The sequence below is a fragment of the Pholcus phalangioides genome, unplaced genomic scaffold, assembly GCF_987345545.1.
Source record: "Pholcus phalangioides strain wild (caught in Gottingen) unplaced genomic scaffold, Ppha-v1.0 ptg000018l_1, whole genome shotgun sequence".
NCBI lineage: Eukaryota > Metazoa > Arthropoda > Arachnida > Araneae > Pholcidae > Pholcus > Pholcus phalangioides.
In genome coordinates this window covers 15,350,365-15,369,314 of record NW_028301611.1, presented here as the reverse complement: position 1 = coordinate 15,369,314, position 18,950 = coordinate 15,350,365, and the positions used below count along the sequence as shown (strand labels likewise).

The window sequence follows — 18,950 nt, the reverse complement described above, 5'->3', positions numbered from 1 at the left end:
TGGTCTCATATTGCTACGCACGCACTCACTTCGTTCCTCATCCGGTCACACAACCACCCACTGGATCACTCACAAAGTTAGGGCTGGCGAAATGTCGGAGACGAAATTTCCGTAAACCATTCATGATACCTCATCCTGAAAATCGTAAATCATGCGCAATGAAATATAGGTTTGTCTTTTTTTTTTTTGCACTGACAGTATATATGATAAGACGCTTTATATATTTCAGTGATTGTAGTTGTAAATGCATGATCAATTCAACCTAACGATATGTGCATTTAGGCAAGGATCTGTCCATTTTTCTACAGTTGAATAACAACAATATATATCTTTTGAAAACATGATTATGTACACAAATATTTTCTTTAATAACGCCAGGTTAGGATCAAGTCGGCGATTCCACAAAAAGGAAAAGGAGAAAAAACCCGCATTGTTTAATGGAACAGAGTGAAAATGCTACTCCAGTTAGCCGGGTCAGACAGAACTTCCCCCAGGAATGCGAGGAATCGATCAATAAGCAAATCAACATGGAGTTCTACGCGTTCTACGCCTACATGTCGATGAGTTACTACTTCGACAGGGACGACGTCGCACATCCGGGTTTCGCCAAGTACTTCAGACGGACCGGCCACGAGGAAGTCGGACACGCCGAGAAGCTGATGAAGTACATGAACAAAAGAGGGGGCCGGATCGTTCTGCAAGACATAAAAGCACCCGATCGAAACGATTGGGAGAGCGGCCTGTCGGCTTTGGAATCCGCGCTCGCCCTAGAGAAGCAAGTGAATCAAAGTCTCCTGGACCTGCACGAGGTCGCCGCTAATAAGCACGATGCGGAGACGTGCAACTTCATCGAGAACGAATTCCTTCAGGAACAAGTAGACGCTATCAAGGAGCTATCGGATCACGTGACGAACCTCAAGCGTGTCGGCACCGGTCTGGGTGAATACATTTTCGACAGCACGGCGTTTGCTAATGAAGTTGATTCGAAAGATTTGATCGACAGTTCAGTCGATTCACATAATTAGGGGGAAAACATGCAAGGAATGCGCCGAATACAGAGAAGAAATGAGAAACCTGAAAAGCAATTTGTGGAGAGAGAGAGAAAGAAAAAGGATAGACCAGTAAATAAAAGTATTATATATTTTCAAGATTTTTAGTAATCCTTTTGGCATTTTTTTTTTATAAAATCCGGAAAAATATGTTATGTCAAAGAATCTTATATAAAATATTAACCCATCATTGCGCGCGTTAGAATTTTGACTCGAGGATATCGGTGGAATCGATTATATCCGAAATTTCATTACAGTATAATATCATTAAAGTACTATGTAATGACACATTTTCCCTTCGTTCAAAAAGCACCAACTCGAACTTGTCCAGTTTTCTTCATTTTTGGAAGCTAGATGGCAAAGATGATTTTCAAACGCGTATAACAGTATAACAGGTGATCCCCACAAACAAACTTCAACATAGGTACAGAACCAATACACGGCATATTACTTTACTCACTGATACGAGATAAACCTACTTCATCCCTTCTGTCTCTCCCGCCCTATTTTACCTACTATACTGTTTTTCTCATCTTCTATTTATTTTTTCGTAACCCTTGTCCCTTTTTCCAAAACGTGCGAACAAAGATACCAATTTTTTATGTCAAACGCAGATTGTCCAAATTTGATGCGAAAAGCCTGTACGAGAAGGTGTTTAAAGAAACAGGGAGAGATACATTAATGACTTTCCCTGTGTCGAAAAATGGTGGCTAGCTCACTATCTGAATGCTAGAAAGAGGGGGGTGAGGAAGCTAATTTAGGATATCGCGGAAGGACAACTATTACATTAGTGCATGAAGAGTTCAACGACACATTACCGCATGTACAAATTCATTTGAATTTCCGCAAACGAATATTCAAGATATCTGTGCATGTGTGGTGTAGAAGTAATAGTTTTTGATTAGGTTCTACAACTTTTCATCTGCTGTGTCACATTGTAAACTAAGAGAAAGTATCATGGTCGCTATATAATGTATAAAAAGAAATAAACGAAATATGTAGAGACTTAAGAAGTACAAATGACTGGATACCAAACGAAGATAATTGGAAACAAAAGTCACATTCTCCTCAGTAGGGAATGCGACTTTTCTTTCCAATTATATTCGCTTGGTATCCAGTCATTTGTACTTCCTACAATTAGCGGAGAGGTTCATCGTTTCGTCCTATATTGGGACTTATTTTGTCGTTGCATTCGAGATTTCATGGGCTGTCTACATTTTTGGTTGCCAAAATGACCAACACGTATCGTGTTCATAGGGATAAATAATTGGTTTCAACTCAAGTTTTTGAGAAACATTCTGGAAATCAGCAAAATGTGCATTTGGTTGTCCGACACCGTTTCCCTTTGTGAAACAGTGAATTTGTATACGAAATAGGACGTTTCCCAAAAACACTTCATAAAGAATAAGCTCAAACCATGCAAAATTGTGATTGTAAATTAAATATAGAAATAAATTAAATTTCGTAAGAATCAATTAAATTAAAATAATGGATCAAAAATTTAAATAAAAAGAATTGAGTTAACTTAAAAATCCCATGTTGGACAGATGAATTCTTAATTTTCCTTGTTACAGAATAGAATTTGTGGTGGTGGGGAGGTATGCTACAAGAAAATTCTTTAGAAATGAAACATTTGTTATTCGTACACGCGCAGGGAATATAGCTTACCTGGCCATAAAACAAACCTGTCTAATATGCCGCAGAAGAAACATTTTGAAGAACTAACTTTCTTGTGGAAGCAGTTTTTGGATAATCTAATTTTATTTGCCAATGCTTATCCCTCCTGGTTTTAACAATGAGCGAGATCAACAGATGTTCTGACCCCTTGATCCTCGTGACATAGAGATAAACCGGAAAAAAGTCTAAAAGAAGAAGAAGAAAAAGACGTATGTTCTTTATCCAGAATCCTCACTTCAATTCAGTGCCATCCTGATTACCGGATTAGTGAAGAAAAGGGGAAAAAGCCATTACCCAGAAAAGTCCTTTCGGCTTAACCTTTTTCCTCTATTTCTCTTTATTCTTCTCGGGGCTTTCCTTGTCCTCTTATCGTCCAGATTTTTTTTTGTTTTCTGTTTACTCTGAAAGCGATGTTACAAGGACAATCCTTTAGGGACAATCTGTTACTTCAAATTTACGTCTGAGCAAAGAAATTGTAAATATTGATAAATTAGAAAATTGATGGAAATTTCGAGTATGTTCTACGTTTGGATTTCGATTTCCAAAGACCGTAAAACCGTGAATCATCTCCGAGGATGATGCGTTTTTTTCCTACGAATAAATTTGTTGCAAACATATTCTTGTGTAAGAGTAAATAAACCTTTGTTTAATACTACTTGGAAGTGACAAACGAAAAAAAATACAGCACAAGGAAAAATACAAAATTCCGAATGCATTTCTACACAATACGCGTGTCATTCCCAAAGGAAAAATATAACTACTGTCACACTGACCGAGGATATCAATTGAGTTGGTTACCAAATCTTAACTCCCGGATGCCAATCGGAAAAAATACGTTTGTCCGATGCAATCGTCTCTCGTGAATGCACTGAATCTCAAAACATGTATGAAAGTCTAATCGAACGGTCTCGTTTGTTCCATTCTGCATGCAACCAATCAGAACGTTGCATCAGACTTACATGCGGGCTCTGAGCTTCACTCTGACCAGGACGTTCGACTTTTAGAGATGTATGTTTTCCCGCTGTGACTTCTGAGTACATGGTTTTATCCAGTTGTATTCATTGAATAATCCAAAAAAAAATTGATTTGTCGCTGCTGTTCTCAGAGTGTGTATCTCTGGGTGTGACGTCAAGACGAGAATACTTATACACATCTGTATGGGATCAGTAAGAACTAGAAATTACCAATCTATTCACGCAACCGCTATTGCCACTAGGGCACTTAGCTAGTAACTGACCATATGGAGCGAGAAAGTCGCGCGTAAAAGTCAATTCAATTAAGCTATGTCCCCAGGCATGAGCAGAGTTGCCACAGTTCCAGCGTAAGGGTCTCTATACTATTCTAATCATTACTTTTTATTTTTTAACACTATAAATTCACTTCAAATAGGCCCGTCAAAGATCGCATTCTCGGGGCCCTGTTGCTGAATGTCGGGGCCATTCCCCAGGGTAAGTAACTCATGGGTATATGTTCATTAGTAACACTGCATCCGTAAGTATATGGGAGATACTGCAAGGGGGTAGTAAACAGAGGCTTGTTTCAAAATACTGTTGGTCCATCAGGAGAAAGAATGAGTAAATGTGCGGTAGGGTAGGTGCTCGGGTTTATCGACATTATAAAGCAAGATATTCTTTGGTAAATACGGGGTAATGTATGAAACCAGTAGATTTTCAACCATTAGATAGGGCGTTCACTGGTAAAGAGGAACGTCTTGGGTAAGGGAAGTGCGATAAGATAGGGTTATGTTAAGGGGATAAGTGAAAAAGTAAGGTCATCACAGATAAAATAAGGGTGAGGGAGACACAAAGCAAAGAGAACCGCAGTAAACCGGAGTTATGAGTGCATGTTTTCTGGGGTAAGGTAGGCACGTGTGTCAAACGTTTGAGAACAATGGGTTTTGAGCACTTCGTCGGGTGAAATGAATTGCATCATTAAAAAGGAAAGGAAATTCAAGCTTCCTTGCCTTAAATGTTAATTTTTTGCAGTTATACAGATGATTAACCTCCGTTGATTACTGGACAACTAAATATCTCGGCATTATTCAAATATTTTAAAGCTGAGACAATAATGTTGAAATGGTCGTCTAGACGTTGATATTTCATCTTGTCATACGTAACTGGACCCAATTTTGGAATGTTTACCCGACGACATCCATATGATAATGTACGATTTTGGAATTTTCAGCCAGTCATCAAACATTCCAAAATATATATCCTGATATATATCTTAACATAATCATTACGTTGCATTCTTACATATGTAGACTGACAAGCTCTAATTACCCAAACGTGCTGCTTTGCAACCATTTATTCAGCTTACCGGTTTTAGTTTGACAAGTGTAAATTTTAATTCCGTTTGAACAATCATGTGGGGTTCCAGAAATGTATTAATCCGGCAGCACGGGCTTGAAAAGTCTTACTTTAGGACACTCAAGGAGTTTACCATGCCGCAATTGCATGACATTTCACTTCATTGAATAAAGTATATGGCGATGTGATAATTTTTTTCTTCATCTTTAAATCTTTAAAACTGAAACTAATACATAGTTTTGTTTGTTTAACTGAGTTGCGTTCTTCACTCTCCTCAGCTGCTTTATCGCGTTTTCAATTGCAACTCAATGCCACGGCTGCTGATAATTATTTCAATAACTATTTTGACATTGTCTTTAACAATTTATTCATCTCCACCATTTTTGGCAACCAAAATGGCCCACACCACCAAATTGCATCTTCATAAGGACCAGTTATTGTTTCTGAGACAACTATTCGACACATATTCTAAAACATCACTGGAAATACGTGAAAGGGATATCTAGGCACGAAATTATTTTCGTATTTTGATTTAAAAAAATAATAATTTTCATGAAAAATGGCCTCGTGTTATTCAACAGCACCGTGAAGATAATGACCTTAAACACAGCTGCTGACGGAAAGAAGAATCTCATGTACGTTGTTTGAGAGGACCAGTACATTTTATAAGAAACAAGTTCTGTTGAACCGAATGCGTACGATGTCTGTTTGACCAATATGGTAGAAAAATAATAACAATAAAAAGATATACATATTCAAGCGATTACTAGTTCATCATTACAGAATTTTTGCACACTAAGATACATTCCGGAAGTTATAATCCCAACGTAAACATGGAAGTATACGTATTGTGACTTGAAGATGAATTGACTTAGTTTGTCTAATTGTTTTCGATTTCGGATATCCCTATGACTTCCATCCTCAAAATCTACTGACTACCAGTGTGTTTACATGAAACAGACTCCATAAATTTCATACCGTGGCCTCAAATTACTAAAAGACACATAAAGTCGGCAATTTATAAGATTCTCCCCATCTCTACCAGTTATCTTTCGATTAAGGATGGGAAAGGCCTAAAGACTGGCACGTCATTCGCTTATTCCGACACCAGTTGTTATTATAAATTACTTTTGGCAAACAACTCAAGGAAATATTCGTCGGAAGAGATACATGACCGTAGTTATTGAAATGGAACTCGGCTCTCTCTCTCTCTCCGTCTCTTTTGTAGGAGAGAGGAAATTCATTATTCCCTGGACACCAGAGACAGAGGCAATAAAGAGGGGAGCCCCGAAGCCTCTCCTTGCATGGGAATCCTTCCACTTCCAGTTTTATTGATTTACTCATCAGAAACCCAAACGCTCCTCCAGTTGAGGACTGCTGTGTAATATAAGAGTAGAGAAAGAGAGAGAGAGAGTGTGCAACTGGAATAAGAAATTTTCAATTCCTCGGTTCTCATGAAAAAATCAATAAAATGGAAACTTTGAATGAAATATATATATACACGCACACACACATATATATACGAGTATATATCGAAGTATCTCTACTGAACTTCCAGATTAAAATTTGAACGGAATTTAAGCGACTCTAGATACCCATGTAGGAAGAATGGAACTTACAATTAAATTCGATTTACTTACGTTTGCATCATGAAGATTCAATTTTGGACTAGTTTATGCTACCAATCAATATATCCATTAGTTCATTAAATTTCTTGGTCACGTCACCCTGATATATAAATGATATCGAAGCCTTACGTGGATTTTTGCTTTTTAATAGCCCAATACTAATTACGCTCACAGGGCAATAAATCATTATTATTATCTAAATCAGATTTTTTGGAATTCTAATCGAAGGTCACAGCACTCGCGTGAACTTTTTTTGATTGCATCAGGAATGAACTGGACCCAGATGCATTTTTGCCACCAATCGCACAATTCCTTGAACAATAGAACTCATGTCCTCGCAAGACCTGTTGTCCCTGCTGACTATCACGAGGTAGCTGCGGTGAAATCGTATTTCTTTACATCCGTTGGAACAACTAAAAATATTAATAATAATAGCGAAGTTTGTCTAATCGCGTAACACAGAAGAAACCCCCACGTTCTGTCACAAAGAGCGCGCAACATATTCCACAGGTTAATTCATAGTATAACACCAGAACGACTTAGCGGTCATTTTGACAGTAAAGCTGCTTTGGATGCAATTCGACCTAAAGATTTATTTCAGGCTGTTGTGAAATTGTATGACATTTCTCATCCTGTTTAAGGCTCAAAAATACCCAAAACATACATATTTTAGTTTAATGGTGAAATCAAATTCTACCTGGAATGATGGTAGCGGTCAGTTTGACCGCTATAGATGCATTTAACTCTAATATATTATTAATTTCAGCAAAACATGCTGAAATGGACAGTCTTCTTACGCGAACATTATATTAAGAGCACACGCATATGTACAATCATGGAGTTCGATTTTTCTCCAGTACCCATTTTGAACCATCCAAACGTTCACTTTTTATTAAGTTCGCCGTGGTACTTTATTCAGTTAGTGTGTTTATATTTATCGGTGCGCTTTTACCGCAATTGCATTCGGTTATACAATGTCACATAGCGAATGGGATCTTCATTTTTTACAATTTTACCCATGGACAGGGATCCATCCTGGGGGCCGGGATGATTCTTATCACAAATAGTGTGAAGAACGAAAAATATTTCAAAAACTCACTACAGAGGAGGCCCCAGGCGCTCTGCAAAAGATTCCAGCCTGAGAGCCCTGCTGGACGATGTGGGAAACCATTATTTTACCACACATGACGCTTTCGAGAGAGCAAAAAAAATATTCTACAGTTGGTAAGCAAAATGTCTAGGTCTTGAGTACCCTGCACACACCAAAATTAAAATCCCGGACAAAAGAAATTTCTGCCAGAAATGCTACTTCAGTTTTGAGTGTTGCTGATCTACTTCCGACTTGTACTTTACACTTCTGAGAATTTGGCGACTAATCACGGCTTTTTTATTCCTACATTAAACCGCGAATTCCTCAAGCGTATTATACTACAGACCTTGTCGGTAGACTTCCAACTGAAAATGAAGTACTGAGTTACAAGCGTTGAAAATCATATAGTCAAACCTCTTTGCAAAGTAACAAAGCACGGGATTACAGCCTTTGTCATAACAAGCCCTTTTGTCCAAATTCCAAAACAAATTAGTACATGAACAAGGGTTCATTGCAAAAATAGGTCAAAGGGACTGTATAAATACTGTTTTAAGAAGTTTCGGTACAGGAAAATACTTAAAGTGGATTTTATTTTTCTATTTCGGTCAAAATTACCGCTATTCGTCACTCTAGGTGGTTTTAAATTCCCGTCGTTATACTTTTAAAATTTTTGCGATTATAATTTACTTTCATTTCCACACAAACACACACCCACTGGCGAAATGATTCCTCCTTTAGTGGGAAAGCAAATTTAATAAAAAGACATTTTATTTGAGATATACATAGTTAATACACATAAAACAACAAAACATGGTTGTAACTGTAATTCGGTTGTGTATATGTCCTTTATTTTGCCACTTTGTGTGCTCGACAAAAACTTACGTCAGTCGCTATAGTGAATTGCGAGTAAAATATTGTAAAACTTAAAACTTCCGTAGAGTATTCAGATATGTGTTATCATAATTTAGTTTATTAGAAGTAGCGAGTAATTAAAACAAGTTTCTACCACGAACTGTCACTTCCATCTTGTGACCGACATGATCGGTTTCAAAAATTTTATAATTTTGTCCCGTCAATTTCCTTTCTCTAACAAGACACTTCAATTTGTTACTCCCGAGCGTACATAGTAACCCCCCTTCCCCATCCCCTTGAAAGTAGTCGTCGTATGAAGCGGCTTTCAAACTATCATTAATCAATTAATGTTTGTCGGAGAGTTTCTACTTTTCGAGAAGAAGTGTTTAGCCGCTGAGAAAGGAGAATGACATTCTCCCAAACCTCGAATTTGCATTCAAACGAAGCTCTTTCCTACTTGGTGCCAGATGGTGGGCTATTAATTTGAGATTTGCCACCCCTTTCCCCAAAACCTCAAAAATTAATCTTCCATTTGATGCTGAGTGAGCTGCTTCTTTTATTGTACTTATGAATGTATTTCTTAATACTTTCTTTCTTATAAATGTGTTTCATTCGTGGTTGTTTTTTTTCGCGAACTCGTAGCGATTTGTGATGGGTTTTATTTGGTATTGATTTCTCCAAGAGAATAATATTTTCATATCGGATATTTACTGTTTGATGAAATCTATGTTTTTAGAAATATTGCATTTACCCTTTAACCTTAATTTTTAAAATTTTCGTGATCCGCATTATAACTGCAGCAGTAGAAATCACTAAGCATTCTAGCTATTGTCACTCATTTTTAACAGGGAATTTTTCCGGATTGCTCCTGAGCTGATGCCAGCTCCCCACCCTCCCAAAAAAACAAGTAAAAAGGGGGAAAAAACTATCTTAGCAGGTTTTCCGTTATTTGTGCTGTATGCAATAATACTATACTAGCTAGAAGGGGAAAGAAAACATCATCTCTCTCCGCTTCTGTTGTCCAACTTTCCACAAAAGTTGACTCCGCCCATTGACAGTTGATTAACAGGACGGGAGGGGGAAAGAGGAAAACATGTTATCAAGGAAAGTCTTGTACTGCGCTAGCTGGGCTCGTCAATGCAGGAATAAGAGCATTTTATGAACCCGAGATGGTTCGAGATTTCCAACATAAAGTGGATCAAAGCAAACGAGAATCTCGGGATTGCCGCTGTGATGGTAAAAAGTGTTTTGAAACCTTTTGTTGCTCCAAAGTAAAAGGTAGAGGTAGGCTGTGTTCAGAATGTATCGACTGATATACTGTTTGATCTGTTTTGATGAGATTCATGCGATAGCACCAAAGTTTTCCATTTTGGTCTCTATTATTCGCGAAATACTTCGACGATGCGCATTATTTTGTGTGCGGAAAATTTACTGGAATTGTACGGAACGTGTTCATTGTATTATTTTCCTTATATTTTAAATAAGTATAATGTTTTATAAGGCACGGATTAAAAATATTACGCCACGCGATTACCGTTTGCACAAAGACGAAAATATTTTGAGTAGATTTTGTGTCGGCAGTGAGTAGAATAATACACAGAGTAGCTTCGGGAATGATGAAAATCTCCTATATAATCGTCCAGGATAATTAAGATGTAGGATACTTATGGAACAGGTATGTGTGCCTAGACTGAGCTAAAACACCTGGGTATCCGAACATTGGCTGACTTGGAACGTTGATTATCGAGTCCAGACGTGCCAAGGACGCTATATTATCAATTCATGTCATATGTCATACATGTCATATTATCAATTTAGATTACGATTCTTAGATCATGATTTATCATAATCATTCCGTTGATTTATACTCCTGTAATTGGACTTGTTATTCTGTTATACAAATTTATATAGATATATATACATATACATATTTAATAAAATCCCGGATGCACCCATCTTTCGGGAACGCTTCGATATCTCCTTGAGATGGGAAGCGTGGTGTGTCTGGTCCTTCAATGCTCAATACACAGAGGGAATAAACTGAATTAACTTCTGTATTGCTTCCTATCACGATGATAAACACGAGGCCCCGTAAATCTCATCTATAAGTTATCATTTAATGCATATTTTATTTGATCAGACTCATGGTTTCTAAGATGATATTTCGCATAATTGGCTGAGAGCAACAATCACGTTGCCTTTTCAGCTTTCTGTAGACAAGCATATCACGTCTCGTAAAAATGGGAAGGTTGGATATTTGTGCTGTTCAACTGATTTCTCATCAGGCACGTTGCCTCCTATATACCGAGCAATTTCTTACAAAGTAGACTCATCCTCTCAACCCACGCACGTGATCTTTATTCCATCGGCTAGCTGAGTTCCATAGTGCTGGTGAAAAGAACGTGTAATTTATGTCACATAAATGTTTGACAAGCGATCTGAATTTCTTTTTAAGCAATCCTTTGCATGTCATCGAGTAGATTTTTAGAATATATCTCAATGGAAAGTACGAAAGACCAAGAGATGACATATCGAAATGGCAATTCGAATGCATGTGTTTGGGATCTATTTATTGTTCCCAATCCGTAATTCGGAAAGGTGCTCTATCATTAAGATACACAGGACTCAAAGCTAGCATTCCACTCTAAGGGATGGAAAAGTGTCGGCCCTGCATATGTCACAAGTAGAGCACTCGTCCAATCTGCGAAGGGTAACTCGCAGATTGGGTACTGCTAAGGTAACTCGATTGCACACAGAGGCATGCGGATTTTCTTTTTGAAATTAATCTCCCCTTGGTATCCAGTCTTTCTTGCTTTGTATCGACAGCGGAGTAGGAAATTGTTTTTCTCTCTGTATGTCTTAAATCTTTCACTTCGGGACATAATTTGTTTTCCGATTTTATCCCGTGGATATATTTTTTATAAATAGGTTCATTTTGTATAGTGTATAAAACACAACATTAGAGCTAAATTAGTACAGCATTAACTATTTCAAAAAATCTTATGACGCCAAGGTGGCATCTGACGTTTGTAGAGTTAGGCTAGTTATGCAAACCCGCAACGTACGAGAAATTCTCTCCTCTATGAATGGCGGGGAGGCCGAAACGTGGCGATCAATGGTCCTTTCTTGCCATGGGTTTGGGATAAAAATAGCATAATCTTGCAAACTGTTTTCTCACCTGAGTGATGAAAGGAAAGGAACAATGAACTAAGAGAATGAAATAAATGGAAAAATGAACAAAGCCTAAGACCAGTTTCTCGTATTTACAGGGTGGGGGGTGGCTTAGCGAGCTATATCCCTAGGTGGAAAGTTCGGGGGAGAGGCAAATTTGAAATATGAGAAGCCAGCAATTATTATTTTTATTGTATTATATATTGTATTATATATTGTATTATATTCGCTGTATGCCTCTAGGGATGGACAGCAATATATATGATTGATATATTGTATTATATATTGTATTATAGATGTTTACATAAGTAATTTTTTATTTGAGAGAAGGGCGGCGAAAAAAAATTGCATAACCCCAAATGAATCCGCCTCTGACGAGAACGTAAGGGACTAGGTTAGTGAGTGATCAAAAGCGTGATTTAGAGAGTTTGCTAGCACATGAGAGAGCAAAAGTGTGACTTCAAGCGTGATCAAAATTATGTAAAACGAACTGATTAGTAATTTAAAAAAAACAAAAACAAAAAAATAATAATTTCTATTTGTTTTTGTGTTTAAAAAAACCCTGTTTATTTGCAATAAAAGCAGTTATTCCTATGAGGATATATTAAAACAAAAATATAAAAATGTAAAACACCTAAGAAGGGGCCCGTAGAGTAGACCAAGAAATCTAAATACCTAACTGAGAATATGAAAAACTTTGAATGAACGTTCACAGCGGCCGCAATGCAAGTTCAAGGACCCCCCCCCCCCACCGGTGCCATTCTATACCACCCAAAAGAACGCATTGATGTGAGGCCAGTTGTCGTCAACCGCTTGCTAGAACAAGGCAGTGGTGATGCCACGTGGCTTCACCGGCAGTGAAAGCATATAATAATAATGCTCGCTAAAAACAATTGCTATTATCGATGAACACCAAACATATAAGGAAAAAGTTACTTCGGCTGCCAAAAAGTGGTTATGTGCAGAAATAGAGGGACAACATGTGGACTACAATTTAATTAGGTTTCAAAAAGGCTTAATCTTAATGAATCAAGACGATATTCACACACAGTAGAGAAATAAGATGCTACTTTATATCCGAAAAGATCAGTATAAAATACCGTAAATCACGTACATTTTTGCGGCTTTTCCAAGCTACAAAATCGATTTCTTAGCGTCTCTTGAGCATCCAGAAATGTTGAAATGTAGTTAAAAGGGTTGCACGTATTTATCCCTCCTCTAGGAGACGCCCGACGAACCGTAAAATCAAGGTTTCATTACGTGAGTTATTTCGATTCGCTACTTCAGACTCGGTTTCATCCGACAATTTATCCTCGTTTTTCTGAAGATTCCAGCTCGACTGTTCCTAGTCACATAACTTATGTTCGACTGAGTAACCAAGACAGTGGCGTCTTCGAAAAATCTCTTTTGATGTCATATCTATTCGTACATGTGATCTAATCTTTAGATCCAATAACGATGAGCATTTGAGAGATTCTATGGTTTTTCAATTGTGTTTTCTAAACTACGCTGACAGTTTTGTACGTAGATTATAAATTATGATTTTGTATTATGAGATCTAACTAATGAAGTAAGGTAATGGTGAGTGATCACCGTTTCGAATTAATAGTAACTAGCATATGGTAAGTTTTTAGCGTTATTGAAATAGAAAGGTCAGGGGAATCTACAGAATTGTTGGGTAAAAAAAGACAGCGGACAGCTCGGTTTTGCATTTGCTGCGTGATTTGGATTATACTACTCGTATTTTTCTCTTACCACAATTCGACTGACAGGCAGGAATGGTTCTTAAGGGTACGAGCATTGCATTCTTCACGCTTGTTTCAGATTCTGCGAGTTGTGTCGTTATGGATTGGTAAACCTGGATTTCAAGTTTTTTAACCATTCCATAACGACGTTGACTCACAGAATCGTAACCCAGCGTGCAATATGTTAGTACCCGAGGGGTTCTACTAGTCGACGTCTTTACTGATCGGTCATGAAACTAAAATTCAGGAAGCCAGCCCGTACTATGTTCATACTCGAAGTGTTCTGCAAGTCTGCACCGTTACGGATTGGTTATAAAACCCGATATTCTGGTTTTTAACAGATCAGCAATGGCGCCGACTTTCAGAATCGGAAACCAGCGTGCACTATGTTCGTACCTCAAAGCAGCCGCGAAACATGAGCTTTAGGACTCACTCAAATTATTCGCAAAAATTGATTTGATTGATACCAATTCAACGCCATCGAATTACTAATAATCGAATGCATTTGATGAAATCAAAGAAATCATTCCGAAAGGTCTAATTTAAAAACAAAATATATGTCTCGTATCGTAAAATGTAGGTCATATGGCCAACCCCATGAGCAGAACTGAGTTTCTTTTGTGAAGTTTCTAATCAGTCCTGTATTGAGTTTCGACTCTTGAGGGGTCAAGCGACTTTGACCTTTGAAGACCGGACACACCCCGCTTCCCATCTCATAGAGATATCGAAGCGTTCCCGAAGGGTGGGTGTATCCGGAAAGTTTTATTATAAAAACAAAACATTGTCGCCTCATACGAAGGCAACCAAAAAAAAAAAAAATATATATATATATATATATATGAAGACGATCGTCAATCTAAAATCATATAACAGGTGATTAAACTCTAAACATAAAACGCCAATCGACAATCGAAATTATAAAGAAGATTATACGATGATAGCCCTCCCATAAGAATCTTGCCATCGTCAGATAATCGAATGATTGTCAATAATAAATATAAAATTTCGAATCGCAGAGTAAATCAGCTAATCATAGCCATCCATTGTCCAGCTCCCACATATCAGTTCGATTGTCGGTATCGGTCTTCAGTAGTGAATCGGTCTAGTATCGGCCCGCCGTCGTCTAGGCCGCAAGTTGTAAATAATCGCCTGGCTGCCGCTCTCTCGCGAGGGCGGGTACGTGACGTCAGTAACTCCTCTGAGTCTTGGCCGCAAATCGTACTGTCTCAACTGACTGCTGCACTCCCTTGATGGCACATACGTCGGGTCGGTGCCTCCTCTCGGTTCACGTGCTCCTCTGGTTTTGTCGTGCATATGGTGAACGTTCTGCTCCAGAAACCTGACAAGACCTATGAGGCGGTGAAAGTTCGTAGGACTACGAAGGGTCCTTATCTTCCAGGCTAAGGTATAAGACTCTGGCATCTTACCAAAGTGGAACTGAGCCGTCATTGGACACTGCGTCGCATAGTGCCAGAGAGATCCAGAAGCTCCACAATTACAAGCAGAGTGAGTTGAGCGCTTAAACCGTTCGAAATAAACCGGAAATGGACCGTGCTCTGTTACCACTATTATCTTTTCTCTGGGCCAAACATAATGGTGCCAACGGACCCGTCGTTGGACTTTATAGGCGTCTTTGGCCGCATTAGAATTCCAACTACATTGCCACGTCTTCAACAGATCCTCACGCAATAAGCGTTGAGCAAAGCTCCTTGGCCATGGGTGTTCACCTGGAGTTTGAAGATTAGCGGCTTCCTTAGCAAGTTGGTCAGCTTGCTCGTTGCCAGCTACTCCAGAGTGCGCTTTCACCCAGGCCAACCGTATTCTTGGATTCCCACACAGGATGCGACGAATCTCTCTGACGTTGTAATACGGTGAACGTGGATTTTTTATGGCCCACAGACTAGATGCACTGTCTGAAAATATGAGCACTGGATGCTGTTCGGATTGCGCCCATTGAACTGCATGCAAAATTGCATATACCTCAGCCTGGAAGACGCTGGTCTCAGTAGCAAGCCTTCTCATCCAAGATACTTCACGAGAGTCATCCTGCCGCAAAACCACGAATGCACTACCGGTTCCTTCTGGAGTCTTTGAACCATCCGTAAAAACTAATCTTGTATCGGGCGCTATCACAAGATTACTATTGGACAGTATTGTCTGGTTTACTGCTATGTCCATACTTGGGTGCTGTGGCCAGGTCTTGAGCATCTTTTCGAAGTCTGCAACTCGCAGTCGTCTAGCTGCTACCACAATATCCTTAGATTACAGCGACATTCTACATTCTCACTAATGGCAACTGCTAACTAGTATTTGAAAGAGTTAATATACCGCATCCCAATAAAATGCAGAAGGATTTTGGCATCCCAGGAATTTCTATGACAAGCGGCCACTAATAATAGGAATTCGGAATGGAACTCGTTCATTAAATTAGAGGAGTTGCTGCACATATTTGGAATTAAATAATTACGGTAAGCTTATTGATTTTGTGACACTCGGTCTTCATTTATATATTTTTTAACCTTAAACCTAGCGCCATGCTCGGAAGTAACTGGAACTTGCAACGCCACACTTTGATAGCGACAGAGCTTTGCCTCACTCAGTGTTACGACAACAGCTAACAGCTGTAGATCAACTAACAGTTTTAACTTATGGAGAACTTCGTCCTGTGCAGCTTCCGACGTCTACCGATCGATTAATGCATATAACTATTTCAGTAACTAAACTTGTTATACTTAAAATGTTTCATGTATGATTTATGTTTGCTTCACCTGAAAACTGTTAGTTTGCGGGGTGGTTTTGTGACAGCAAACATTTTTTTTTTTTTTTTTCAGGCAAAATAAGACCTAAAATGCCAAGAAAATATGTAAGAAAGCTCGGAGCCCTTTCCGACAGGAATTGATCTTGTTGAAGGTATTGGATTTTCCGAAGAAGGAGAAGAAGAATTAGCTACCAGCTCTTCTTCCTTCCAGAATTGAGTACCAATGCTCAGAAGAACACTGGTAATTCACCGCTGCCTGGAATGAGCAGAAAGGGTAAAGAGGTTGTTATGTTCCACGTAGACCAGATTCTTGTTATTAACTTTGAAGGCGTTTGTACCCGGGGATCGTTATTGAAGCAACGCCAGAAGGATACGGGGTCTTAGTACTGGAAAAATTAGTATAAAACTGGAAGTGGCCCACACACAACCAGACGAGATTATGTGCAAATATTTAGAAGTTCTGTAAACAATTCAACCACCTTGGCATCGTGGGAAGCGAGGTATTTCCCACGTGCCTGCTTTTTGATGAAACTGTGTAAATAACGTGTACTAACAATGAAATTGACAATAAATAGTGTTTGATTAACATTCACAAGTGTTGTAAATGAAGAGTTATTGGTATTACTTTGTGACATTTTCACCTATACTATATTTACAAGATATACAGAAGACTGGATGTTGTGAAGATATTTATTATTTTAGATGTTAATTTTTTAAGGAAGGAAAAAACTCATCTCTGCCTCTACCGGAAGTCGAACCCGGGTCCCTCGATTGCCGGACGAGTGCTCTGACCACTAAGCTACAGAGGAGATAGAGATTTTTCCTTCGCTAGAGCGTATATGTGCGCGTATTAAGCGTATAAGAGCGTATTTCCGGCAATCGAGGGACCCGGGTTCGACTCCCGGTTGAGGCAGAGATGAGTTTTTTCCTTCCTTAAAAAAAAATTAACATCTGAAATAATAAATATCTTCACAACATCCAGTCAACTGTATATCTTGTATTAACAAGGTGAGAGCGACATTCATGTTATTAATGGATAAGTTTTTTTTTTCTTTTTTTTCGGATTCTAATGGGGAAAAAAATAGATATTTCATTCTCTAGAGATGTCGGTGGTGACGCCACAGAGGAGGCGATGCCAAATTACTATGCTCGTAAAAGTTATGAACTCATAATAGGGAATGAAAGCATTCAATAATAGAATAAAGCTGTAGCAAAAAGATTTGGCTTCTGGTGGCACGTAAACCTGTTTGATGTGCTTAATACTGGACTTGGAAAAAAAATGTTTCTCTCAAGAACTCATTTACATTTTAATTGATATAAAGGGTAAAATTAAGCGACAAACAAAACTTTCCCATATGTGATGTATATTTTTAACCCTTTCAGCAGCAATACCGAGATATCTCCTCAAACCTGATCTGTTTTATTTCTGTCTTCGAGGTATTTCGTTTTCTAAAAAACGTTAGAGCGTATATATAGCTTAGTGGTCAGAGCACTCGTCCGGCAATCGAGGGACCCGGGTTCGACTCCCGGCAGAGATGAGTTTTTTCCTTCCTTAAAAAATTAACATCTAAAATAATAAATATCTTCACAACATCCAGTCTTCTGTATATCTTGTATTAACAAGTGGAGAGCGACATTCATGTCATATATACTATATTTGTACTAAAAATACACATGTCACAAAGTCACTCGGGAGGCAGTATTTATCTGCTCATGCTTATTCTTATCCCATCCGAATTACAAAAATAGGTTCAGAAGCATGACTTTAAAAATAATCCGAGAATACGCTACCGAGGAAGGATTCTTAAGATCACTCCTTAAGGTCACGTGACGCGAAAGAGAGCGAAATGAAAGAAATCGCTTTCCACTTTTTCCACAGTCATAGAGAAAGACGATTTTTCTCTATGGCAGATAGACTGGTGACGAATCAAAATCAAGCTTGGATCTATAACTACTACCATACATTTACTAAGTTTTTTGTTCAGCGACGGTGACAACTGAAATGTCTTTTCAATGCACGTGCAGAAAACATTTTACTGGCGAACAGCTGATCTTAGAGATGTACTTTCAACTAGAAAATTTTCCAATTAACTTCTAATAAACTACTCAGATATGCCATTCATATTTTAAGGATTTGTGTAGTTACTAAAACCCAATTAGAAAGTTGCTGTCCTGCCTCCCCTGATGCCAACTAAAAATAGAAAAAAAAACTACGCTACGAATTTGAACGGTGCTTTATTAGAAGTTCATGACGTGGTTAAGATAATATTGGATTTCCAAGTAGATTACGAACTTCCTCTGCTGACCTCTGCTGAGGCCAATATGGCGAGAGTGGGCCAGGGCCTTGGCGTTGAGTGGCAAGTGATCGTACGTCCGACGTTCCGAGAAATTACAGCTTCTAAAGCGGAGAATAAAGAAAACAATCTCAGTAGACCTTTCGAAATCGCACCCCATTTTCCAGAAACGACAGTCGAGGTTCTGGACACTTGTACTAAACAGAGAAGTCACTTTGTAAACAAAAGTTTATGGAATCTCGTTTTTTCTGTACACTTTTTTGACGCAAAAGTACGTAGTGTAACGCAATGTAACTTTTTTTCACACACAAAAAAGGCAAAATAATTTTTTTTTTCCAATAACATAAAAAGCATTTTCCATCAAATAGTAAAAAAAA

The 18,950-nt window shown here is 38.4% G+C and overlaps 1 pseudogene; it reads left to right on the top strand.

Moving 5' to 3' along the window:
• Nucleotides 1-350: 350 nt before the first annotated feature.
• On the top strand, nt 351-1,033 carry LOC149071767 (soma ferritin pseudogene; annotated as a pseudogene).
• Nucleotides 1,034-18,950: the final 17,917 nt, after the last annotated feature.